The sequence below is a fragment of the Poecilia formosa genome, unplaced genomic scaffold, assembly GCF_000485575.1.
Source record: "Poecilia formosa unplaced genomic scaffold, Poecilia_formosa-5.1.2 Scaffold321, whole genome shotgun sequence".
NCBI classification, from domain to species: Eukaryota; Metazoa; Chordata; class Actinopteri; order Cyprinodontiformes; family Poeciliidae; genus Poecilia; species Poecilia formosa.
The window spans coordinates 13,754-40,384 of NW_006800260.1; the positions used below are offsets into that span (position 1 = coordinate 13,754).

General features: G+C 39.5%; 1 protein-coding gene across 3 annotated transcripts in view; it reads left to right on the forward strand.

Annotated features, from left to right (window-relative positions):
• The first annotated feature begins 2,777 nt into the window (after positions 1 to 2,777).
• The window catches only part of LOC103152655 (bromo adjacent homology domain-containing 1 protein-like), a 41,172-nt gene continuing 17,318 nt past the window's right edge, over positions 2,778 to 26,631 (forward strand). For 2 of the 3 annotated variants that reach the window (XM_007573211.2, XM_007573212.2), the window contains exon 1: positions 2,778 to 3,428. The gene's annotated coding sequence lies outside the window, so the exon portion shown is untranslated. Of the gene's footprint in view, positions 3,429 to 18,491; positions 18,926 to 26,631 lie in introns of those variants that run through there. The other variant, XM_007573213.2, reaches the window with a different exon arrangement.

The following is a 26,631-nucleotide window of genomic DNA, read 5'->3' on the forward strand; positions in this document are numbered from 1 at the left end:
ACGAAATATCTTTCCTGCGAGAAGCAAAGTCATGAAATTAATTTCGTCACAACCTTGTTATCTCAAAGAGGGCAGGAGTCTAGGTTGGTGATTGGCTGTGTTGATTATGAAGGCAGGGAAACAAGAGGCAGTCGGAAACACCAGAAGGCTGGGAGTAATTAAAGTCTTACCTCTGAGCTTTTCAACACTTCATCTAGAGACCAATGTCTGACTTTAGAGAGTGACATGTTTTTTCAACTGACTGGTCTTAAAAAAAAACTTGTTTGTAGCATTTGACGTTTTATACTACCTTGACCGCTTGACATTTCTCGTAAAAGTGACACATAATACTTTACATGACAAAACATCCCCTACATATATTATACATACTTTTAACCTATCAAAGAGTGAACATGTTTTTCACAGATGCCACCTGTTCTGGTTGTATCCCACCTCCCACCCATTGACCATTTGGGATAGAAACTAGTCCCTCTATCAGTCTGCCTGGATAAAGCAGGTATTAGAAATGGATGGATTCAGCTTAATGGAAGCAGGTAATTCTTCCTAAATTTTTAAACTGAAAGAACCAATTATTCTAAGTGGAAACATGAAGCATTCTTTGCTTCCTATAGGAATACAACACACACTTCCACACCACAATATAATAGCTTGAACAGACAATAAGTTATCATGTAAGCTTGTAAGTTTTACTGAATAAAAGAGAATGGCAGTTTTACCGGACGTTCCCTTGTGTGTGCTGTTGTGAACAAACGGCGGAAGCACTTTAATGGGACAGGGGCTTCTGGACCCTTGGTGTTGGCTCAGGACCAGGTCATGTTCCAGCTTGTCTCTTTTTGCATTTGGTACTGTCTTGTTAAGTCTTCATTTTCTTTAACTAAGCCCTGCATCCTGATTCAGCTTGATTGTGAATCCCAGAGAGCTCCTGTAACTAAGGAAAAGCTCCACACTGGCAGCAAGTTGGTGATCTGTGTGTTGCACAATGAGCCTGGACAGTGGAGGAAGTTGTAATCATTTTACCACCATCTAGCAACTGCTGAACACAGATTTAAACAATGGGACTGTTATAAAAACTTGCTACTACAATGATAAGCTAAAGTATCTGTTATTTTGCATCATGCTTTAGTGTCTTTTTTTTCTTTTTAACCAAATGACGTATTGACAGAAATGCAAACAGCCACGAGGTGGCTGCACAAATTGTTGCAATCAAAAACTCATTTGGTGTTAATGTAAAAATTGAAATGCAGAGAAAATGTTCAGAGTTTTGTGCGTTTAGGCAAAAAGATTCAAAATCCAGATGATCAATTTGGCAATGCTAACAAGCTAAATTAGCAAAATAACGTCCTAAAATTTGGTAATTCCTTGACTCTATTCAATTTTTTTTTTCATTTTCTCCAACTTAAACATTTACTGACAAATGGGAAACATGTACCTCTTTTTACATTGCTAATCAGGAACACGACATTTTCTAAATATCTATTGAAATATTTAATTTGGTCTGAAACTGCTTTACTGCCACGCACACTTTAATTAAAATGCTAATCTGGAAAGCAATTATTAAATACATAGTTTGCTATTCAGCCTCTGTACAAGAAGTCACTGATTGATGGAAGAATTACATTTTTAATAACCGATTAATGAAAATAAAATATGTCTTTGACTCTTGTGATTATTTCTTACCTTTGTGGAGGCTAGTAAATAGCTCACTGCTGATGTTAATTAGGATTGTGACAGAGTTACAGAAAAGACATAAATGAAATATATGATTTATTTTAATTTCACCAAGACAAATTCTCATAAGCTGTCATATTTATATACCATATGTCCATGCAATATGGATCACAGTTGCAAATTCAAAAGACAAATCGTAGATTGATTTTAAAGACTGCATCTTAATTTATACAGCTGATAAAAATGTCATGTAAAAACAAGTGCGGTTTCCCACAGTTGCACTCATTTAAATATAGGCCTCTATAGTTTTCTTGCTTTGTGCCTTGACACAAAGCAAGAAAGTGAGTAATAATGTATAACTTACTTTGCTACACGCATAAGTCATAGTGAAAGTTGTAGTGATAAGCTATCTGTTAGCACTGCTGGCGGTAAACCAGGCGCTCACATGGTATGCTGAAGTTTATTTGTTAATGAGTTCCTTTAGTGTCGAAACCCATAAAACGCTCGGAAATCTATTGTTATCGATCGCACTGGTTTGCAGCAAAAATGCACTGAAGTTGGGCTTGATGTAATTCCCAGATCCAAGCTCTGACTTGTGAGAAAATCGTGTAATCATCCAGGTTATTTAATATTGACCTTTTGTGATTTCAAGTCATGGAGGATATCAAAATCATTTCTAAAACCTCACATTTGGTCTCTATGACTGAATTTTTTTTTTTCCATATTGCTCTGTTTTCTAGTTCCCCTCTCTGAATTGAAATATTGGGGGAAAAAAATAACTATTTATATTACCTGCACCTGTTTGGATCTGGTACACTGATATACCCTGAATAGGCTCACCGGGGACCCCTAGGCTTGTAGGTTTTCGGGTCTAAGCTGATGTAAAGTTGGCTTTCATTTCTGTTTGAGGCACGCTGATGCCGCTGAGCTTCCTCACACACACACATACACACACACCAAAAAACAAAAACATTTCCAATTATTGACACGGCGCATCCTTCCCAGGAACTAAAGAGGGACATCTATAGGGTCCGATGATACACCCACCCGCCTGCGATTCCCCTTTAAAAACACACACCATGTTGCCATCACATGCTTCAGCACGACGAAAAAAAAAAAAAAAAAGTAGGATGTTGATGTTCTGGTTGTTGCAATATGAAACTCGCTTGCCACTTATGTTTTAAAAGAAGCGCATGAAGACCTTTTCTGTGGATTTCTGGGCTTCGCGCGGCAGGAAGGGGGACTCAGCCCACCCAGTCTGTCAGCCAGCCGCGTTGTACCGCCGCTGCTGCTAGTTGTTGTTCAGTAGCTGGTGCGCAAACTGAAAGCTGCGTGTTAATGCTAAGTGGCGGATATGAAGCGACGTGTGCCGACCTCCTCCGAAACTGGAACTCTTTAAAGGTTTTTGTCGGAAGAGTGGACGGGATAACGTGTGAAGGGGGGGAAACACCAGCTCTGCTCGGCTCGGAGGGGAAGAGAGAGAAAGAGAGAGAGAGAGGAGGGGAAAAAAAGGAGTGTTGCCTTCTCTTCTCTTTTCTCTTACGGGAACTCAGTTGCTGGCTCTTTTCAGCTGAGGCTGTCTCTCGAGTGGAGCTGCGAAACATCGGTGATATCTGAGCTAATTCCCTTTACCGGAGCTGCGTGGGTAAATCAGTCGGATGAGGGTTACCTTTCGGCATAAATAAGGTGTTTATTTATTTTTTTCCCTGACGCCTGCGAAAACAAGGAGAGGTAGTGGAGCCACATAAACCTACGTTCGGGTAAGTAGCGACTGCTCCACATTACCTTCCCTCTTGGCTATGCTGTTTTATTTATTTATTTGCTTGCTTTATTCGCCAGGATAAGGGTTGCGCGGCCAGTTTTGTGTATTTTCCTGAACAGTGATTGCACGGGCAGATAATATACAGGATGATGGAGCAGATTCCCAGGGAGCAGAATTGTTGCACAATCGGGAGTTGAATGCGTTTGTTATCAATCTACCCCCTTCACACCCCCCACCTACCCTCTGCTGCCACTTCCAGCACCAGTACAAGAGAAAGCAATAATAGTACCCCTGGATCCCCGGGAAAAAAAAAAAAAAAGGAGTGCAACAAGGTCAACTACTGGGACCCTAGCTTCTCTGACTGATGTTTTGATCACCTGAAGGGATGCATGGCGTGTTTCCAGTTTTAATGTGTCTCTGCTTGATGTAGTGGGGGTGGATGGGTGGGTGTGTGGGCTGCTGGTGGGAAAGTATTGACGTGGATAGGCGGTGCACGTTCACGTGGGATTGAAACTTTATGGTGCATACAGTGGTTTGTATAGAAGTATTGAACTTTTTCGCATTTTGTCCCTCTCCAACCACATACCTCAGCGTGTTTTATTGAGGTTTTTATATGGTAGACCAAAATAAAAATGGTGAAGTGGAAGGGAAATGATTCATTCGTTTCCTTCACAAATGAAATTAGACAAAAATGTTGTGTGTCAGAGACTCAGAGTGGTGAAAAAGAAAAAAAAAGTATTTGCTCCCTTTCAGAGTTCTTCTTGTTTTTGGCTTCTGTCACTCTTAAATGTGTCACATCCTTAAAGAAACTTTAAATATAACATTGATAAACACAAAACGGTTATCAAATGATGTAATTAAGAGAAACTAAAAGAAATTCAGAGGCAGACGTGCTGGTGTGCTTCAAGTCATTGTGGGAGATGAAACTCGTGGTTCCATCAATAACTTTCTCGAATTGTGAATAATGGGTGGAGTCTTGAGTTACAACATCCCACCAATGTTTTGATGAGACACATTAAAAACAAGACCTTGTACAGGAAACTTTGGAAATACACATATTTGAAAACATTACGCCTCATTTGGTTAATAAAAAACCTCAAACTTGTTCCGAGGTAAATCAACCGCATTCATTGAGGCCCAAAAACCATCAATACGTGTTCAGTTCAATTTGGAGAAATGAAAATAAAAATACAAAATATGTACCTCATGTTAATTATCAGTTTTCTTAAAACTGCATTATTATGGAAAACAAATAGACTCTGTATTTTAGGGTGGAATTTGAAGTGACGCTAATGTTTTGTTTTTGTTTGAGGCATTTTCAGAGTGTGGTGTGCTCTCACCTGGTAGAGCCTTTAACGAGCTATTGTGAATCCACTGAACAAAAACCGGAGTAGCTGGATGCTGATTTAGCTCTCTTTACTCAGGTGAATGAAGAGGCTTCATAAATGCCAGAGCAATTAGCCCACATTTTTAGTTTGTCTGTTCTGCCAGTGAGCTTATATAAACGGGTTGTGCTGTTATGAGACATGACAGATAAAACCTCCCGGGGGCCTTGGCTGCTTCTCGGCACCGAGCGCAGAAAGTGATGTATGGAGTTATTCCTTTTGATCACTTCGTTTTCTTTCCGGACTAAAACCGAGATGCAACCCAAGAGCTTTTTGTGAGATCAGTCGAATCTAAACGGCGCAAGACTACGTCTGCTGGTGTTCTCACTCTTTAGTCCTGCAAGAAAAATGCTTTGTCTAATGTTTGTTGGCTGTTCCCTTTTGTGCAGTGACCACAGCAAATTGTCTGCCTCTCTCTCACTCCGTCTGTCCTCCATCGAGCACAACCAGCTTCTTTTTAATAAAGCGAATTCAAATATAGCAAATAAAGGAGTACAAATAAAACGTATGAAACAGAAAAATCTGTATGTAGAGTGGTGTATGCTCACTTTCACTCCATGTTTCTGCCAGTTCTTTGAAAGCTCGCATGTGTAGGACACACTGGCTTGATTTGCGATTGATTACATGGCTATAAACCAGAGTGGGGTTTGTCTTTGCAGGTATTTGACCCAATTGTTTTGTTGCAGAGCTTAAGGAATGGAACTGAGAGCCAGAACTTACAAAAACTTAGCAAAGGCCCAAGAATCGAGCCCTGTGGGATCCCTTTAATGGCTTAATGCGTTCACATTAATATTGTATCCTTAATCATTGCATCCATAAACTTTCTCTGCAGCTACATTTTCAACCTGCTTTGTTAATTATGTCTTTCTCAGACATAATTAGGGAAAACAGAGTTGAAATCCAAGGTACGGTTTGGTCTCTAACCGGGATGTAAGCCAATGTGACTTTGCAAGACTCCAGACAAGTTTCAGTTTGTAAGCAGAACTGTGTGACTGAATAAAAGCTTTAGTCTCGGTAAAGAAAGCTGACAAGTGAATTATGGGAGAGAAAAGTACAGAGAGAGAAAAAAACAACACGTTTAGACTGATTGTGGACTTTTTAATTCAATTTTTTTGACTGATGTCAGGACATTTGAACATTTAACTACTACGAAATGCCAAGACGTATTTTGAGAAACAAAATGATTTTTGTGGAGCTGCTTAGGCCAGAGACATGCAGAACTTATAATCAACAGGCTTTGAAATTCCTGTTTGAACTGATTGTCGCTTAAGCTGTTCAGCTGCTCAGGATTACATATAGAAAATTGTGATGTGGGGAATAATGTATTTGATATGATGGAAATCTGCTTATTGCATTAATGCAATGTCAAATTATTCTCCTAATTTTCAAATAGTTTAAGTTGCAGATGATTAGGCAAGATTTTGACTGTTTCATTATTTTATTTTAAAGTACAAACCAATACCAGAAGCATTTAGATTCCTTTTTTACACACTGGAACAGCACTGTATAAGCTGTCTAAAGCTAGCAGACATTTATTCATTTTAAAACACAAAAGTGTTTGGCAAAACGTACTAAAGGAATTAAATTTTATGGGTACGGTCAACGAAATTTGACATTTCTGAGTAATTGTGGCACTTTTAGCTATAATAGTGGCTCGATTAAGGTGTTGAGGTGGATTTTGTGGTCTGTTCTACAGAAAAGGGTTTGACCTGTAAAGGAAATTTGCTCTTTATTTTGGTGGGGGGCAGAACATTTTCTATATTAAAATGATGTATAATTAATCTTTTGTTGGCCTCTAGCTGTTTTTAAATTAAGACCTTAGAGAGGCTTATTAGAAAAGGATTATTTCTTTTGGTGGGGCTAACAAGAGAACCTGGGCATAATCCTTATTTTGCGATGGGGTAACTATTAAACGCTATTTTTTTGATCGCTTAAACCATGAAGAGGTGATATCTACCACTTTATTTATGAATTGTGTGTCATACTTATATCCTCTCTCTTTTGGTGGATTAACATGAAGTAGACCTCTTCTATCTTCTAGTAACTGCATTTTTTTCCCCCCAGTTTAACCTTCGCAATCAACCAGATTTGATGGAGAGCATCTGTGAAATACACCTTTCAGGTTTTGTCACTTTTCTTCTATTTTGGATTTTGGTTTGACTGGGCCGTTATTGAACAAAAGCAGGTTATTATCCAGGGGTAACTGACTGGTCAACCCTGGTTTAGCTCTACTAATCTTCCCATTCACTTTGACCAGCTTCCTTTTCCCCACAGTTTCTTATATCTACATCAAGAGCATCTTTCGCCATGGAGATGGTGTATTTTGGATAGTCTGTAGCGTTAGTTTCCACTAGACCAGGAATATTTTTGGTCTTATATGACCAGATCATCTTCTTCCACCTCTTCTGGCTTTCGTTCTTAAATTGTTCTAAAACTCTTCCATAAATACCAGATTGTTGGAGCGCATGGATATTGGTCAATGCGCTACATTGTATTGGTGTGCCAAAACAATCAGTAAAATACAATGAAGTTTGTGGCTATATCAAAAGTGTTCTCCCTCCCTACTCCTTGCCGGACTCACTTACCAGTTGTAAATTGAATTTTTCTGATTTTTTTTTTTGTTTCTCAATCAGATTCCACAATGTAATTTTAATAAACAAAGAAAAGTAGCCAAAATGTAAACAATTTGTTTGGAAAAACTATGTACACCCTAACTACTTTCACTGGGGTTTCAAATGAAAAGCAGCAGTTAGTTAGTAATAGTTAAATGCACCTTATTAATTAAATGCTCACTCGTCAGGAGAGAGGATTTTGATAAACGCATGAGTTTTGTTAGGTTGCTGGTCAGGTATGCCATGCAATACCAGGATGGATAGATTTAAGTTTCCTAATGTCACCTGCAAAGCCATCTGTGTGACAGTTGAACTTTGGTCATGCAGCTGGATAGTTATTTCAAGCATAACAGCCTTAACCCGATTGAAATCCTGAAGTGGGACCGTAAGTGAGCTGTGCACAAACAAGAGTGGGTCCAAACTCCTCCACCACAATTTGGAAGAGTTATCTTAAATACGTGGTTTTCTGTACAGAAATCCACTTACTTAAGTCATTGCTGCTATAGGTGGCTATTATGGCTTTTCCTTTTGGCTTTGTTTTTGTTTAATAAATAATGACAGGGCAGCCTTTGCTTTGTGTGTGTTGTCCTGCTATTAAAACCCTTCAATCTGAAGAGCTTCAGCTCTTTTTAGCATAGCTTGTAAGCTCTTTTTTTCTGCCAAACGTAGTTTTCAGAGCCGACATGAAACAGTTTTGCGTTACACTGATCTTGGCAGGCCGACCCTGTGTCACACATCTCTGCTGTAGTTGAACATTAATCTTTCAGTGGTATTGCTTGCTGGCTTTTTCTTCACCCCATAGTGAATCTTTACCAAATTTTCACTTTGAGCCAACAGACCGCACCCCATTTTACTGAGCTGTCAAAAGTGTCGTAAAATTTAATGTGGAAGTCCTCTAATGACTCACGCCTAGACCTGCCATTTAATAGCTGTACTGTGCTAATGAGTGAGCCATAAAGACAATCTGCCAACACACAAATTCAAATCTCAAATAAAATACAAAATAGTGTAAAGTCGATTCTGACTTCTTATGTTAAAGGTATTTAACATGGGTTTATTTTCATTTCGTTTCCCCCCCAGCTTTGCGTGTAGATTTCTAAACCTCAATGATAGTTTGGATTTGGCAACTGTCCACATTTTTATCCATACAAGGTGGTTGAGAGATGTAGAGAACATATGGTGCAAAAGTCCCGAGTCATCCTTCATGTTGTTCCTACTTTGCTCTGAAATGGAGTTTCTTGCATTTTTTGTAAAGGGGTCTTTAAAGAGGCCAACTAATTTGTCATTTTGTATACGATACATAAAACATATGAAAGAAAATGACTTCTGTGTTCTTTGGAGGACATCGATGAAGTATTATGTTTCTATAGATGTAGAAGATCAAACAGCCATTGGAAGAGAGCCGATTGCACCACAGCCTTTGAATATAACGGTCTTACACAAAAAGGTTACATTTTCAATGCAACATTCATTGATTACAATTTGAGATGTCTCTTATTTCACTCCTTAAATCTCTAATTTCCCTCAAAACCTGCCTTGTGCAGAGAAACGTCCCACCGACTTTGTTTCGTCAACCCAAGGCGGCTTCTTCTTGTCTATCGATGTCGCTGCCAGGTGTGAGTCAGATTTACACCGCCCTCTAAAGGCAGCTATGACAAATAAACATGCAAATTTAAAAAGAAAAAGTTTACAATGTGGAACTGTTGTCAGTCAGCAGTTCTCATGGTTGGACTTTGTTTGTTTGCCATCACCTGGATTAAATAAAACAAACGCACCCTAAAGAAGGCAGTAATTTGCTGTGACTATTAAAAGTTAGCCTTCCCATCCTTATTTGCGCAAAAAGGAATTGGTGAGCATATGATGGACTTGAGTGAGCAGATTTAAGTTGCAGAGGCAGGAAGTTTGAGTCCAACAAGAAAAGTTAAAAAAAAAAGTGGAAGAAAGCTTTGATGAAAAGCAGTGCATATTTATGAGCTAGAAGGATGTTTTAGACTGCGAGGGACGTTTAGATTGTGAGCAGTAGAACATTTGACTCAGAAAACACGGACTCCTCTTAAGTTAAAAAATAAGCCTTTGTGTTTGGGAAGGGGAAATTTTCAGTAAAACACCATCGCTTCCATTAATAGTTCAGATTTTACTACGACACAATGCATCTGGAAAGTATTCACCACGCTTCACTTTTTCCACATTTTATGTTGGAGCCTTATTCCAAATCAAATTTAGTCAAATTAATCTGTTACCTCATAACTCTACACACATCCTATTTGTCACACTCAAGACAATGTGGGGGAAAAAAAAAAGAGATTACAGCCTCAGGTTTTTTTAATGGTGATGTTGCAAGCTTAGCTCACTTCGCCCATTCTTCCTTAGTGTTTCTCCTCCTCCATCAGGTTGGACGAGAGATGTCTGTGCAACCGTTATCGGATCTCTCCAGAGATGTTCAATCAGATTCAAAGCTGGACTCTGGCTCTGGATATTCACAGAGTGGTTCTGGAGCCAGTCCTTTAATATCGGGTCCATGTGCTTTGGATTATTGAACCGTCGCCCCAATCTGAGGACAAGAGCGCTCCAGAGCAGGTTTTCATCCAGGATGTCTGAGTACATTGTTGCACTCATCTTTTCCTCCATCTTGTCTGACCTTCCACTTCCTTCTGTTGCAAAACATTCCCATTGTATGATTCTGCCACCACGGTGCTTCACTGTAGGGTGTAGGGTGGCAATTCGTTCAAACATTCACACCAAAAAGTTCAATCTTTGTCTCTTAAGTCGTTTTGAAGTTCTCCTCTGTACTGTTCAGAATGATGAGACTGGACCAGGTGTCTCTTTTTATTAAGCAGTCATGTGGATAGACTGTTTGCAACAAAATATGGTCTGGAATCATTTTTGAGGATGCGTTTGAAGCAGAATTTTTTAACTTTCTCTTGACTTTCTGTCAGTGAAATCTATTGCTGCCATCCGTACCCACCAAGGTTTTTGCTTCGAGGACATAACTATGCTTAAATAACTTTACATTAAGGTTTCTTCAGTACCTGTCAGATATTTCATACACCACTTTTATATTTTCTTTCAGCTGTTTGCTGCAGCTCTGTACACAGGCACCTCTTGATGAGGAGCAAGATTACTGTCATGGTTGGTTGATTTCATTGAGAAAAGATTCTTCTTATCTGTTTGCCCTCGTGCTCATTAAGTGAATCTGATTTCATCTGTCAAGCCCTCTTTTGCAGCTCCTGTTTTTACCTTGCGAGTGTTGGCAGCTGGCCTCTCGGTCATGTTCTTAACAGGGACGATGCTGTGTTTTAGCTGTAATTTTGTAATTAACCTCCCGCGGCCTCTCTGGTATTAAAGCTCTGCCCTGATAGCTGAAGTTATGTTCATTGCCCTGCCAGGTCCGGGGGGCTTCTGGCGCTGTCACGCCTGTGATGAGGTTCAGATCTGCAGGTGAGGTTAAACTGAGTCTGTTGGGCCAGAGATCCCTCTCTTAGACCTTTGAGTCTTCCCTGGGTGTGTCACATTTTGAGGCTTATGTGTCTTTGCTCTCCTTTGGGAGGAAATAAAAGACTGCCTATTCTTCTTATTCCTCTCTGTAAAAGGATTTTTGTTGCTAAGCTCTAAAATTGGACTCTGATTTGTGTATTTCATGCCACCAAGTGGACAATTAGGAAGGCCCAAGACTCAAGCAACTTATCAAAGAAGACGTCTATGTTTTGATTCTGTTTGAGTAATCTTGGGAGTTCTGTGTTACGAAATGGTAATTCAGGTTTTAAATGAGCCATTGTGAAATAATCAAACACTCAGATGAAGATTTTTATTTTATTTTATTTTTTTCAGAGCAGATTTTCAGAATAAGGGATTTGACGAAAGCATATGTCTACGGAGGCTGAGCAGCTGTTGGGAGCGCGGCATACTTTGTCTCTATTAGCTGCTCTGACTGGTGGGAAATATGTTAATCAGAGTCAGTGACAGACTAAAGTAAGACTCAGCTTTGAACTGACTGCTCCTTACAAAATCTGTCTTGTCTGTATGAAACATCCTGCACCACTCTGTTTAATCAGTAGCTCTAAAAATCTGCAGCGGCTGTATTTCAGCAGACTTTAAAAAAAATACCTGAGTGCATAATCTGTAACTTATGCTTTTATGATGTTTTTAAAAGGGCATTCATTTTTTATTTCTCCAATATGGACAATACTGTTGCTTTTCCTGCCTTAGCTACATCATTGGTTTACAAGATCCTTGTTGATTAATGCAGGCAGCTCTCCATTAATCTGCACTTTGAACAACATGAGTGAACTTTGACATTTAAGGGAATTAAAAGCATAAGTTTTTATACCTTTTATATTTTGAAACCATTCCTTGATATCTGAAAAAAAAAAAAGGCACAATCCCTTTTGGTCAAGCAGCTCAGTAAAACCTGCCTAGCCTAGCAACTGCTTTTGGACCTTCACACCAAATTTTAAAAGGTTAAGAACACATAAATTTCTCCCCAAATTATCAGTTTTTACAATATTTTGTATGCGGTGGAAAAAGAATTGAGATTCCAACAATGTTTTGGATGCACCTATACAGGCTTACTGACAGAGAAACTTTCCAGAGTCGAGTAAAAACTTGGAACTGCTGGAAAAAATGAATAGCTGCCTACTTTGTACATGCTTCTTTCAACACCTGGATCCATTAACACAAAAAAATTTAGACTTTTTCAGAAAAAGTGAATGATTTAGAGAAAACTGATGGCAACAGAAAAGCTGAGCTGGTATTCTTCTAGGGAAATTACTTGCAGTAGTTGGCATGTTCTTCATCTGTAATTTGATGAAGCTGATCACTGGCACCGAGGTACTACCAAAGTTTTAAGAAAAATTTATTCTCTCTTATTAAGGTAATCCTGTTTTAATACTACAGTGTAGGAAAGTTATATCATAGGCTGGCTACCCCAAAAAATAGCTCAGAAGAAAAAAGGGCTGGATTCTTCAGTGGCAGGGACCACAACACTGAGGGCGCACATCTAACTATTGTGGTTTGATTTCGTTTGATCATGTTCGCTTCAGTTCGGGCTTCTAATTTATTAGAGAAAATGTGCCGTGATGCTGACCTTTTCACAGTGTCCTCTTCCTGTTAGAGGACCATTTTTCCCCATCTGTAGCATGCTTCTGCTCCCTCGTGACAGTCGCTGCCTGCAGTGACAACACCATTACATTCCTAATAAAACATAACCAATAGCTATTTCTAGCCCTCTAAATATGAGTTGTTGTAGCAGAATAAGTCCTGAGTGTCATTTCTGTGGACTTGAATATTAAAAAACACACTGAGCTGTGCAAAAAAAATGTACATTCTGTTGACTTTTTTATGTGAATTATCTGCTCTTTTATAACCTCTTGTTATTAATAACCCTTCGAATGCACGGCTCCAAGTTCGAGCCGCTTTCGGCTGCATCTTTCCCAGCAGGGGTTTAGGCACAGCGTATTTGTGGTCCGAGTTTAAGGAAGACAGGAGCATCTTTGACATGTGGCAGTTTAAGGAAGAAATGAGTGGATTCACCTGTTCAGCTGAGGATGGGGGCTGATTGGATGCTATTTCCTCCTGTTGCAGCACAGTTCGGAAACGTTACAGCATCGGACAGGGTGTAATAGTCCTCTAATGATAGGATTCCGGCTCGCTCAGTATCTGGGCGGAAGACGGCGTCCAGACACAAATTGATGGTGTCTGTTGTAATGAAAAGGTAATGAAGCGTTTTGGCTGGCAAAGCTGGACATCCAGTTTAGTATTGTGCGAGTCCGTTGCTAAATAAGCTGCGCTTTTAATGAGTGGATGGTTATCTCTTGTCTTTTTTTTGTTTGTTTGTTTGGTAAGCTTAGGTGACACCGTTCAGCAAACACTTAGTGCAATAAGAATTTCTCCACATACCGAGCAAGTCGGAATCCTATCATTCAGGATTTCTCTCTCGGTGTTAAAACAGTTATGTAGCCTTTCTGGTACAGCCGAGCAAAAAAAAAAAAAAGAGTCAACATTCCTGTTTGGCTTTTTTTTGGTTCGTTTTCTGAGGCATTTGGGCGTCTCTATATTTACTCGGTGGATGTGCAGAGATACACAGAGAGAGACTGCTTACAAAGTTCTGCTGGAAATTGTTGAAATTGTCCCAGTTTCCATAGTTTCAGCATTTTGTTCAGCTTCAACCACTAGTGGCGGCTAGTGGGAAAAATGAAAAATAAATAATTCTTGCTGGGGCTGATGTGCCTATAAATTTCATCGCCTAGTCTAATACAAGCACTCAAATGAAGAGTTGGAAAAATAACTACAATTCCACAGTGATAATTTTATTTCCTTCTCCAAATCAGCCAGTGTTGCAGATCAAATCAATTAAAAATTTAATAGACTATTTACTATTTGGAAAGGAATGAAATGAAACGCAGTACAATACTCGTGTCCTCGAGAAGTTTGTAGCAAATGTATTATTTCAACTCAGGCTAAACAAATCAACTGTGTATATGTGTGTGCATCTGATTCTGAGGTGAATGAGATGTTTCTGTGTGAGAGAGTGGCTATGAAATTAGGTGTGTGTGTTTGGGTTCTGAGCTAGGTGTATTTCTGTGAAACAAGAGTGAGACAGAGTTGACACTATTGTGAATACAAAACTATGACAAGACGGATACATTATTATTGTACAGCATAAACCAAAATAGTCTGAGAAAACGGAAAACATCTCCATGTGTTTTTATGTTGCAACAAAAAAAGAAGCCTACGAATACAATTAATATAAAACCAGACTGTGTGTAATGATGCAACTGCTGAAGACCAGAGATGATGGCATTTAAAATAAAATGTTTTCAACAGCTCTATCGTCAATAACTAACATCAACAATCACTATCATCTGCAAAAGGATAGCTTCAGCTTCAATCACACAACTCATGAGTCCATGTGGACTGTTTCAATCAGCCTTAATGGAAGCGCAATGTTGTGGTGTTCATTTTAATTTCCAGTGAGGCCGCAGCCTACAAGAGCGAGCACATTTACTGACTCTAATGTTTCCTTATGAACTCTCTAAAATTGATAACAAGAACGTTTGGATGAAATAAAAATCACCTCTGACAGATACAATGATAAGGTTTGTGTTTGCTGTACCGCCGGCGCCCAGATTGGGACTCAAGGTTGTTTGAGACGTGTTTACAGTACTTGCTAACATTCTTGGCACCCCTGCTAAAGAAGTTAACCTTAGCCTTTAGATAGTTTTTGTTTAGTATCTGACAAGGTGTTTGTGAAAGAATACCTCTTTCACAATGCAGAAGTACTGGAGATGTGTTGCAGTTTACTTTTTTTTGCATTGCTTTCTTTATATTCAGATTGCAGGAAAAGTATTTACGGAGTTAGTTGATAAGATTAGACATAGTTGTTTTTTGTCAGATATTTGACTACAATTAATGGCAGACTTTTGGAAAACTGAATCCAAATTCAACTCTATAATCAGTCAGAAATGTAGAGTCAAGAAACCCTTTAAAAAGAATCAGTCTTATAACGTAACATAGGCTAAAACATCTCGAAAACAGCACAAAAACCAGATGAAACAAGGTCTTTGGCATCTTTCAGTTTGGAAAAGTCACTTCTAAGGCTTTGGGACTCCAGCAAAACTCAGTGAGAATCATTATCCACAAGTGGAGAAAACATGAAACCATGGGGAACCTTCTCATTAGAGACTGGCCCAGATTTACTGCAAGAATGCACTGACAATGCATCCTTCTTTGCCTTCGTTAAGACCAGTGTTTATCCTTCATCAGTTAGACGTAGAGACAGGACAAAAAGTGCTTCCAGGAGAGTCTACAGTCCAAAACTACTGATGACAAAAATATTCCATGTTCGCCAAAATAAGATCTGGTTTATACCCGTCGGTTTTTGACTTTATGCTCAAGAACACATGCGTTGCATAGCAGGTCCACAAATGTATGGCTAAAAGTGCCCAACAAAAAACAAAAACGGTCCAAAAGTTTTGGAGTGACCTAGTCCAAGTCCAGATTTGGGTGCAAATTTCTCCACAGTGAAGTAAAGTCGTTACTTTTTCACAAAGGACCAGGTCGGTTTGGGTAGCTGATTATTTTTGTCTAATCGTAAAATTAGTTAAATGCCCTGAAACAAAATAAAAGTGTGCGTGACAAAAAAGAAAGCAAAGACAGAAGAAATTTGTAAAGTCACAAACTCTGTTTCACAGCACCGTATCTTAAAACGTTCCTGTTCAGAGACCTACTTGCTTCGAGGCAACCCGCTGGCCCCCAAACCACTGTGCCACTTTTGTTTTTATCTATTTATATGTTATGAAACGCCTGATTAGATCAGCTCCTGTAAAGAATTTGACATATTGGTTCGTTGATGTTGGACAATGACAGAATCATTCAGACTGCTTCCCCCCACAGCACTAAGAGCTCAGCCTATACTTTGTGAATCGAGTTTGGATTGATTCAGTCTGAATACGTTCAGGTTCATGCTGCGTGCGTATGCAGCTTGGCCCCTTCAGCATGTCTGATTTTTCATCACGATGTTTTCCATTTCTAGTCTTGAAAGAGGTCTGGTGTCACCATAAAGTGGCAAAGTGGCTGTTTCATTGATGGCAGGGTCCGATTCATTCAGATTAAATAACAGTTTTACCAGTGGACAAAAAAAATGGCTTTCTAAGCATCTGTGGCAGGAGTAAAAGATAAAAACAGAAACAACATGCAGGCTGGATGGAATATAATCAATGCCTATATGTTTTAAGAGGCTAAATTTAAGATTTGGGATAAAAATAAAAAAAAAGAAGTGACGATTCAATAAAGATTAGTGCCTCTCAGTCTCTAAAGTGCATTTTTGCCAGTCATGATAAGTATATGTAAAATAAATTCATCTTTTACTGGACTAACTTTGTAAATGTATTCAAATGGAGTGGAAATATGTCCAGAAATAACTGCATCCTAGGTGCACAAGGAAACATCACCTCCGATCCTTCCTCCCAGCAGCTGTAAGAACAAAACTCAAAGGGTCTTCATAACTCTGCTGTTATTTGCAAAGTTTCTTGTAAATGGTCTGTTGTTGATTTTTATCCACCTATATGTCCATGCACATCTTGTACATTTTTCGTCTTCTCTAAATTAACCAAACCAGATGCACAATACTTTTAATTTGACAACAGCTACGGTATTATTGTTGTTGCTGCTGTGACGCCAGAATTTCACCACTGTGGGAAATTAAAGCGTATATCTGCTCTATTTCTATTCTCGTGCATCAATTATCTGAACCTGTAAAAATTCCTATGAATGCAACTTGTATTATTATTTTATTTAACTTTTTGAAAATTTTAATTAGTAATCCATAAATGTTTTCCTTTGCATCAACAAATAAAACTTTTCATCCATATTGACAGTCCAGCAACTTTTACTGTTGTACAAATAGTAATTTTCAGTAATTAACCTGTTTTACTTAAACTTATAAAGTTTTATATTGATTAAAAACTTAAGTGAAAGTGATATAATTTCATGAGATTGGCTGAGATTCTAACAATGTTATAGACAATAAAATTCTAAGATTTAATCAATAGTGTTTATGGTTTTCCTAATTTCTAAAGTCCTTACCTCCAAAGTGCCGCAAATTGAAAATGGTAATCCATCATTGTTTCACCTCTCCAAAAATTTTGAACATCTTTTATAGTTTTCACGTCTTGGATTTTACAGATGTTCTTTCAGTTTTAAATAATTTAAAATTAATGATTTGAGCCCAAAGAAAAAGACACTTCATGCAAAACATTTACAATTTTGTGTCCGCATAAAGCAAATTTAATGAAAAAAACTCATTTTGAATTGCTCATTGGACAAACATAAAACATTATAAAATATTGTTGAACATTTTTGTCTACAGTTGGTGTAAGGTTCACACGTGGATGAGAAAACGGGAGAAAACAGAAGAACAACAGCTGTTGGAGAATTTCTTATAAAATAGGAAAAAGTCAGAAAAAGTTCTAGTCTGTTTAGTTTGTGTGGAAAAGTTTAGAAAATGTAACTAAATTCATAGCTCCTGTAAGTATTATCTATTGCTATTGTTTAGGACAGCGATGCAGTTTCCATTGGTTTAAATTCTGGAACGAACAGATGCTCCACTCAGTTTACCAAAGATCTTATTCTGAAACGTTCCCCTGTTCTGCTTCCAACTGGGAGGTCAAACACTAAAATCAGATTTTATTTTCTACCCACTAAGTGCATCAAAACTACTAAATCTCTTCATTCTTGGGCTATAAACACATCAAACGGCAGAATTTTCTTTGATGTGCCTTTTTTATTTGAATGATAATTGGATAAGGTTTAGACATATGCTTAGATGCAATAATGGAGATGATCTTGCAATCCCTCCGTCTTCTTCTTCTCCTTTTTTTTTGTTGGATTTCAAACGATATTGCCATCAAAGAAGCTGCAGCACATTTTGTTTTCTCTCTTACTTGGAGCTGGAAGGGGTTGCAGCTCTCGTGATAATTATTGCAGCGCAAGACATGTTAGTAAAAGTGTGGAAAGAAAGAACTCTTGAGTTTCACCACATCGACACAGGAGTCTTGAGTTTTCTTTTTACAGAAACTCGTCTAGTTTGGAGATCTAGTCGTGGGATTTTGTTTTTGATGCCAGCTTATTGTCGGTAAAATTAAAGGGAACGGATTGACCTTTATCAACGCTTTCAGTAAAATAGCACTGTGCGGAGTTTCACACTCTGAGACACCAGACGCCTTTAAATCTTTCATATATCCACCACATGTGACACTGTTAACATAGAACTAAATGTGTTTTCTCTGGACGTGTTTTCGACACTGGTGGTTGACTCTCGGTGGTTTGGTCGCGACGAAATGACAGGGTGAGGCTCTGTGTAGTTGTGCGGGGGGGGGAATGGCCTGACACCAATCTTCCCATCATGTAGCGCAGCGCTATCGTGGAGAGGAACCGAGAAACCCGCACATATTTACTTCCCCGCACCTCCTGACCCTGGAACAGCTGTCGGGTCCGTAAAGCCAGGCCGGTCCGTGCTGGCGCGGTTGCCTTTAGATTAAGTTTCTGCCATTCTGTGGAAGCCCAACCAGGAAGAGCAAACATTCACACACACAAACAGGGGAAAGAGAGAGAGAAAGAGAAGATCTCGCAGGCAGCGCCACCGACCGTCCTCTCCGCTCCACTCCTCCCCAGCTCTCCCAGTTTGCGGAGCTCCGCCGCCGCACCAGTCCCGACTCCCTCCACCTCCCCGCCTCGCCTCCCTCCTTCCCTGCGGATTCGCTCGACGCTTTTTTTCTCCACTACCCCCCCACTCTCCTCCTCTGCCTTGTTAAAAAGAAGGAGGAAAGGCGAAGGAGTTAACGCACCTCGGTGTATCGCGTCGCTGTCTGGATGTTTGAAGTTGCTCCGACCGCCAGGAGCGGAGAGGAGCGGAGCCCATTTTTCCGCTTCGTGCAGCAGAAGCGACGCACGGGGCTGCCGCTGCCGAGCTCCGCCAGGACCGCGACCGCACCAGCCGCCGTGTGAGTAATACTCAACCCGAACAATAATAAGTGTGTGACCAGGAGAGGGGTGAGTGCCCTTTAGTTTGTGTGTTGGGGTAAAGCGCTCTCCTCCCCCTCCCCACCACCACCACCACCACACCACACCGTCCTCTCTCTAACCCGTATTTAGAGCCTGGCTGGCTACTTCAGATGGGCAGCTACGTCAGGCTGTACTGTACTCTCCATCCTGCTGTAATACTGGGCCCTGTTCGTCTGTGTAATTTCTACACTCTAAATACAAACGTGTGGATGGATGTTTGTGTCGGTAGCTCAATCCGGATCAATGCTGCAGAGACAGTCCCGGAGAAAACAGGAGCGGTGACCTAATGTTTCAGGTTCTTGCCTCCTCTTGGATCAGGCTCGGTCGGTGTGTGCCAGGCGAGCCAGCCAGCGCGGCGGCGGCGGCTCGGGTTCAGCTCGCCTGGCATGGAAAAATGTGAAGTAAGAAGCTCTCAGCAACCTCACCTGGCCGGTTATTTATTTTTGGATGCGTGCGTTGCGGGTGTTTGCCGTGGCTCCACATGAAAGCCTGAAACTTCCAGGCAGAACCGAGTACATGAGGTTTAATTGCAGGTGTAATACTAGGTGATGATGAGGGTGGTGTGATAGCCACCAGCTGTTTTATGGTTATTGTTCTAATCATGCAAACTATTCTGAATATTTGGTGGCTTACTGCACGTTTTTTTTTTTTGTCTTTAATAAACGGAAAGGTAGATTTTTCTCTCTCATAGTAAATAATAAGTAGTAGAAGAAGGATTTAATCAGAGCCAAATCTCTTCTAAAAACAAAAATCAATTCCAATATGGGCTGATTATGAGTAATGAGTAATATGAGGTTCACAGTCACAAACATCTGACTGTGAATGTCATGTTCTCTTGTCCTTCCCATTTTTAAGAATGGATCTCTTTGTCTTGTCGTATTTGCATCCCAGGAAAAACAGAAGTCACAATTAGGCGCTCCTGGAAAGCCTCTGAACTCAACCCAAAGCTGATCTATCCAGGCTCCTTCAACACATCACAAACCTTTAACCTATTCCTTCACTAGCTTAACCTATTCCTTAAGCTTAGCCTCACACTCGGAAAACCTGTCATCTGTTAGGTTAGACTGCAATTTACTGGCTGCCATTTAAAATGCTGGATGTTAGGTGTTGCTACCTCACAAGACAGAGGTTTTAAGGCTTGAACATGCGACCAGCTGGGGCCTGTCTGTGAAGAATCTGCTAGATCTCTTGGCTTGGCATTGGTTTCCTCTGAACTCTTTTGGTTTCTGATTTCCACTCCAAAGACATAAATCAGGCTGGGGCTCAAACGGCGACTCTTGATTTGATTTGGGCGGAGGTGTGAGTGTGAGCAGGCTTGTCTTCCTTCGTCTTTGCTTTTCTTGGACTGCATCACCCTTGGTTGGGCAACACCAAGCAATCCCCTGCAGAACACTGGTCATGCAAAAGTGTAGGAAGGATAGTAAACTCGTATTTGCTTTTAAAATGTTGGAAGTGAGCAGCATGTCTGGTAGTAGGACAGACTTAAAATGTCAAAATACATTTACCAATTTCAATTTTAGGCATTTAGAAGTCTTTTCCATATCACACTTTAAAGTACATTCAGTCTATCTTTCTTCTTTCATTGTTCCTTTCATTGCTTTGCTTACTGTGAGAAACACACTGCCAGCCTTAATTTGCTCTCTGCTTTGTATTTATAGAAATAGAAGTCCGGTGTTATTATGCTATAAAAAACTACAAGGCCCATGATGCACGGTAGGAAGCAGCTCCATCGGAAGGAATTTATTACTGTGTATTTAACCTTGTCTGTGAACCCGTGATGGTATTCTGCTCTTGAAAGTTGCTTATTGTACTTTGTTTAAGGAATTGAAATAAAAAAGAAATCTTCTTGGCGCCTTAGCCACTACTACCAGTAATTTTATTTTTGTGAGATTATATTGAATACAGGGATTTCAGGAATACTGCACTGTAAAAGGTCACCTTCGAATGTTTTAACGTTTTGATTTATTTTATATAGGATGAATAAATAAAATGTAGTGCAGAATTGTGAAGTGTAATAAAAATATTTATAATAACGTCTAACCTGTCTGCTAGGCTGTGTCTTCTCTGATTGTTAGAGGTTTAAACTTGGGAAACTCTTTTGCAACTTAGCTTTGCTTTGAACTTTTCTAAATATTTATCCGTAACTTTAATGATTTTGTTTAATTTTGTGTATTAAACCACTAACAAATATTTTTCAGATTTTTATCTGTAAAAATGTTGAAAACCATGGCATCATTGTGCTAACTATCTGCTACCAAAGTTGGTGGTTGAGATATTTAAAAATAAATGTAGATTTCAGACCAGAAATCTGCCATTAGGGGGAAAAAAAAGTGCAATTTTCCAGATTACTGTAGCTGGATTAGACACTCAGTCTTAATTTAAATCACAATAGACTTAAATGTCTTGAAAATGGTGTGAAATTGAACAAAAACTCAGAAAAATGGCCTTTAAAAAGCCACCTCAAAGTTTTTCATTCAGTCCTATGAAGAACAGAGTTACTCCAAACATCGTCTCTCATTGAGTCGATACGTGAATAATTGCTGTATTTTAAGTTTTTTTTTTTCAGTCACAGTGTTGAACACTGTCCAACTTGTCGTTCAAAACTGCAAACATACCACATCACATCTTCCTGCGTTTGCCTAGTACAACATTTCTCTGCCTCAGTCTAGATTTAATAATTCACTTTCACCAAGTCAACATGTTTCTTTGGAAACGCTCCACTGCTGCCATCTATAGCACTTGTTACTCTCAGTGTCATTAATGCTTGCGGCTTCTGCCGGGGGGCCAGTCACAAGCGTAATCTGTCCCACACTTATTTATAAATGCGGATAATCTTTATTTTGCTTTTTTAAAACACCGGCATACTTTTCCGTCCCCCGTTGCCTGGCAACCTCTACCTACACAGGACGGGGTCTGCGAGGCTCGACCAGGACTTGTTACCCTGACAAGAAAATTTTCCCTGATTGCTGTCTGTCTCAAGAACTTGCCGTTATTAAAACTGTGTGACCATGAGGTTGTCTGGTGCACTCTGTGCGAAAAGCGCACGCACACTCACAAACCGCGTTTCTCCTCTCGCTTGTCAGAGATTAGATGCATCTCTTGTTATCCCACTCCTACCCTCTGACTTCTAACTATAACTCTTATGTGGTTTATACTCCATATACCCTCTCTAGTCTCTCCTTTCCTCTGCTGTTGCTTTCTCTTTTGTTGAGTGAGAACTAACAAAGGGGTGCGCTGATTGATCGGTCAGCCGTCTTTATCGGCAGATCTTTTATTTTGATCGATTTTTCTCTGAACAGACTAACCAGAAGAGACAGTTGTGCTTTTCTAACAAAGCAGAACTGATTTATCTATATCTATTATAGCCTAAGGGCACAATACTTAGAATTACTTTGCATGGGGGCTATACAAGAGGTCAATGTACCTGGGGATGCGTTTGTGGGCGAACCAAAGACTCTTGCTCAGCATGAGGCCGAGGCTGTTTTTTTTGTGGCGCTTATAAACGAGATTTCAAGATGTAGTCATGGAGAAGGGGGGCGCCTTGTTCAAGAACCGTAGGGTTTCGTCTTTGCTTTCTGGTTCTGTTGGTGTCTTTAAGCCGTGACTGTCTGGGTGGGGCGATGCAGTTCACAGCTGGGACGAGAGTCGGCAACGCTTCTCAGTGTGTGCTATATTGCAATATCAAACGACTGCTTGGCTGCAATATTTATTAAGATATTATATTTCAAGTGTCAGGCATTCACACAAGATATATTGATAATATACTTCTCCAGACGGATGGACTCTGAACGTATATTTTTAATGGGAGAGCGTTTGAAGCCGTAAAGAAAGCAGAGTCAGGAAAATGTTTGATAGTTGATATTGTCGTTTTAGTTTTTACATTACAATTCGATATGCAACCCAGTTGAAACCAGATGTTGGTATGCAGTTTTGTTTTGTTGTTCATTCTGGCATTAAGTCTGTCTAAACTTTCTCTGGACTCCTTTTGCTGAGGATAATCATCTCCTTTCACCAGCTTCAGTCAGTATTTTCACAAGGGTTTTTCTTTTTTAATGGGGATTATACACAAAATTCACACCAAAACACATTAATCTCTGAACAGAATCCTGTCTGAATAGCACAATAGTTGGAAATCCCCATGCTGTTTATGTTTTGATCAGATGAAGGTGGCACCTTCAGGAATCTCGAAATTTGATAAACCGGACATGTGAAGACTTGTGGGGGTCCACAGTTCTCTGCTTGATATCTTTTTTTTTCTTTTGCATTATGTCAAACTGGAAGCAGTTTGTTTGAAGGGCTGCATTAAATAAAAATAGTTTTTTGTGTGTGAATTGACCCTACAAAGCCATGATGTCATTATCTGTGTTAATCTCATTGTATGTAAACGTATCAGTTGGATTTTTCTGTCATTTAGCTCTTAAATTAAATGTTGCTAAATCTAACTGATTTGAAACAGAAAAGATTAGCCTGATTTAACCCGAGAACATGATGAACATAATGTTCTAATGTGTTTTTTGTCTGCTGGGCAAGTACAATTCTGTAAAATCTCAATTTGAAGTGTTGAAATTAGTCACATTGGGGAAAAAATTGATTTATTTTTTTTTTTTTATAGGAAGTCTTGACTCTTGTTCCTTTTAGCAGCTGCTCCTGAAGTCACGGTGATTTCACTGCGCATCTCCGCTCTAGTCATTTAGTTGATCCTCCTTCCTAGTAAGCACTTGAGTTCTGTTATGCACTGTGTAGGCTCAGTGTGCACATGTCATATTCAGGTCAGATGACGCAGATATAAACCATAGAAACCAGAAAATGTACACTCACCTAGTATTTTAAACACAGCAACCAGCAGATGGATGTCAAAGTCAATATCAGATTTGGTTTCATTCTTCACCTCCGTGAAATGACAGAGTTTCGTTTTTATTGCGTGAGCTGGCGGTGCATCACGCGTACAGTGTAACGACGGCTACACGAGCTGACAGCAACCTGCTGCGTTACCATGAGTCCAACAGGCGGGAGTGACTCTCAAATCAATATTGGACAGATGTGGAGCCCAGATGTCCGTCACTTTCTCTTAATTCGCTGAATGCAATCCGACCTGAATGAGGAGACGGAATGGTTGACGCGCCGCCGGCGTTTGGCTTCAGATCTCATCATCGGATCACAGAGCGTTTTGAAGCATCGTCTTTTGAACGTCTGACGGCGTTTGTCTTGAAGTAACCCGCATCAGATAAACTCCAAGCTTTGGAGTTTCAAACAAGGTGGAGATGCAGAGGGACCGCTTTTACTCACAATATTGGAGGAAAATAGTTCAAGCACCATTTATTGGAGCTTCTTGAACAGATGGGTAAAAGTGCTTAAAATAACTATTTCATTATAAAAGGACAATGTCGCAGTTACAAATGTAGAAAAATCCAACTTTATAATTACTTTTTTTGTGTGTGTAGGGACTGAGACAGCCAGGAAAGTAGATTAATTCTGTGTTTATCGATTTCCAACCCTAATCATCAATATAGCAGAACAAGCAACTATAATTTTCCCAAATAACAGACTTTAGTGATAGCTGGGAGATAACTCATACACTTTGTCTTTTCATCAACAAAGTGATTTAAGTTAATTTTTATTATCAAATATTAGCACAGAATTGCTAAGAGAGAATTGCTAAACATAAACAACCTCGACCATGTTCCTGTGGTTTCATTGTATCTGTCCCAGAGTTTCCCCCAGTGCATTATAAGCCTGGCGGGCCTCCAGGCTTTACTTGTGCTCCCACCTGGCTTACTATTACTTATTTATTTAAGTCTTTTAAAATGTTTGCATTTTTAAGACTTTATAGTTGGTGTTCAGGTATTAATCTTTCAATAACACATAACTATCAACTGATATTTTCAAATTTTATGTCAACTTTAAAAAAAAATTAAAAACACCACCAGGCTTAGCAAGTTTTCTGGGGGAAACCTTGTATCTCTTGTTTAAACCTGCTTATATGTGACGTTAATTGACAAAACCATACCAAAGCTCTTCCATTCTGGCTATTTTTTAAAATATTCTGCAACATTTTAAAACAAATTTCTATTATTTTCAGAAAATACGAATATTTTGTGTTCAGATTTACCTCCCGAATCACTTGTTTTGCAAACCATTTCTCCCTGCTTTATGCAGCTCTCTAGAACTAAGCCGAATGAGTTGGATAACTTTGGAAAGCTTTTGTAAACGTGTCGGTTGTTGGCTGCATTTTAATCACTTTTATCTGCCCACTTGTTACTTTATGATATTAAAAATGGTACAAAAAAATGTCGACAGCTTGTTTAAGAATCCCTAAGACGGTTCTTGTGGAACAGCAAAGATGAGGATTAACAGTAAAACCAGAAGGCCTTGGTAAGATTTTTATCTCTAGAAATTCACTTAGTATTTTTTTTACACATTTTGTTTTACTTGTGGCTGTTATTTCATCACATGGGACGTACTTTATGACATTAGAAAAATCTCTAAAGTACCCACTCTGTTGTAGTCAATCACAGGCTGCAAGAAAGAAGTTAAAACATGATTTTTATGTCTGAAAAATATACTAAATACTTTATCATAATTATTTCTACCATGTTTTTAACTTATGATCAGAACACCTTACTCTGTTAAAATGAAATGCTTGTAGTTTATAGTAATTGTGCCCCATGATATGCAAATTTCCTAGTTGTTTTTATTTCTTAGTCGGTCTTTACTAAGATTAAATCTGGACCTCCCAATCTGTCCGAACATAACTGCGAATCTGTGATGAAACCCACATATAAATACCACATGCTTATTTATTAATGACGTTATATTGTGCTGTCCTTCGTGAAATATTCATGGATTCTCTGAATGTACCAGATAAACTGTAGATGTTACAATAAAACGATAAAAAGATGTACAGTTAATAATGGTCCATAATGAAAAGTGGGTTGGGATTCTGCTGCATCGTTTTCATCTCTGCCTGTGGAAGTCGTGTTATGATTCTTTTTAGTTGTGTCCTCAGACCCTCTGAGATAACGCCTTGAACTAATGTTATCACATTTCATGCGCAGTTGGCGTCCCGTCACGTTACTTTCTGTTTCAATTCTGAAGCACAAGGTCAATTTCTAGCAGTTGCCGGCTTTCATTATGATTGCAATAATCAGAAATCGGCGCGTTTTCCGAACAGAGTGTCCATTTATCGTCGAGGCCATTAGATCTCAAGTGGAGTCTTGAGAAACTGCGTTGAGCACAGCAGAGGAGTCCTGGTGCGTCTGCTGTTTGATGCCCTGAGAGCATCTAATGCTCCGCTTTCTAACCAATTAGAGACAGAGCACAGGGTCATTGATCTTCCCATAAAAGGGAAATTACTTCCTGAGGATCACCAGGCCCAACTGTGTTTAAAGAACTAAATTGCATTTTGGTCAGAGAGCCTCCACACAAGAGAAAATGCCATGCAGGGGGTGGAGGATGTAGCATGAAATATTAAGCTGCATATGAATCCTGATTGGCTCTGCTGGACGGCGGATCGCTGTGTAAAAACAGAGTGATTGATCGGGCCGAGCTCACACTGGAGATTGGTGATTGACTGATATGCGAGAGGCTCTCAGAAATAGCAGAAGTTGATGGGGCATTGATTGTTCGGGTCCTGAGAGTCATTTAT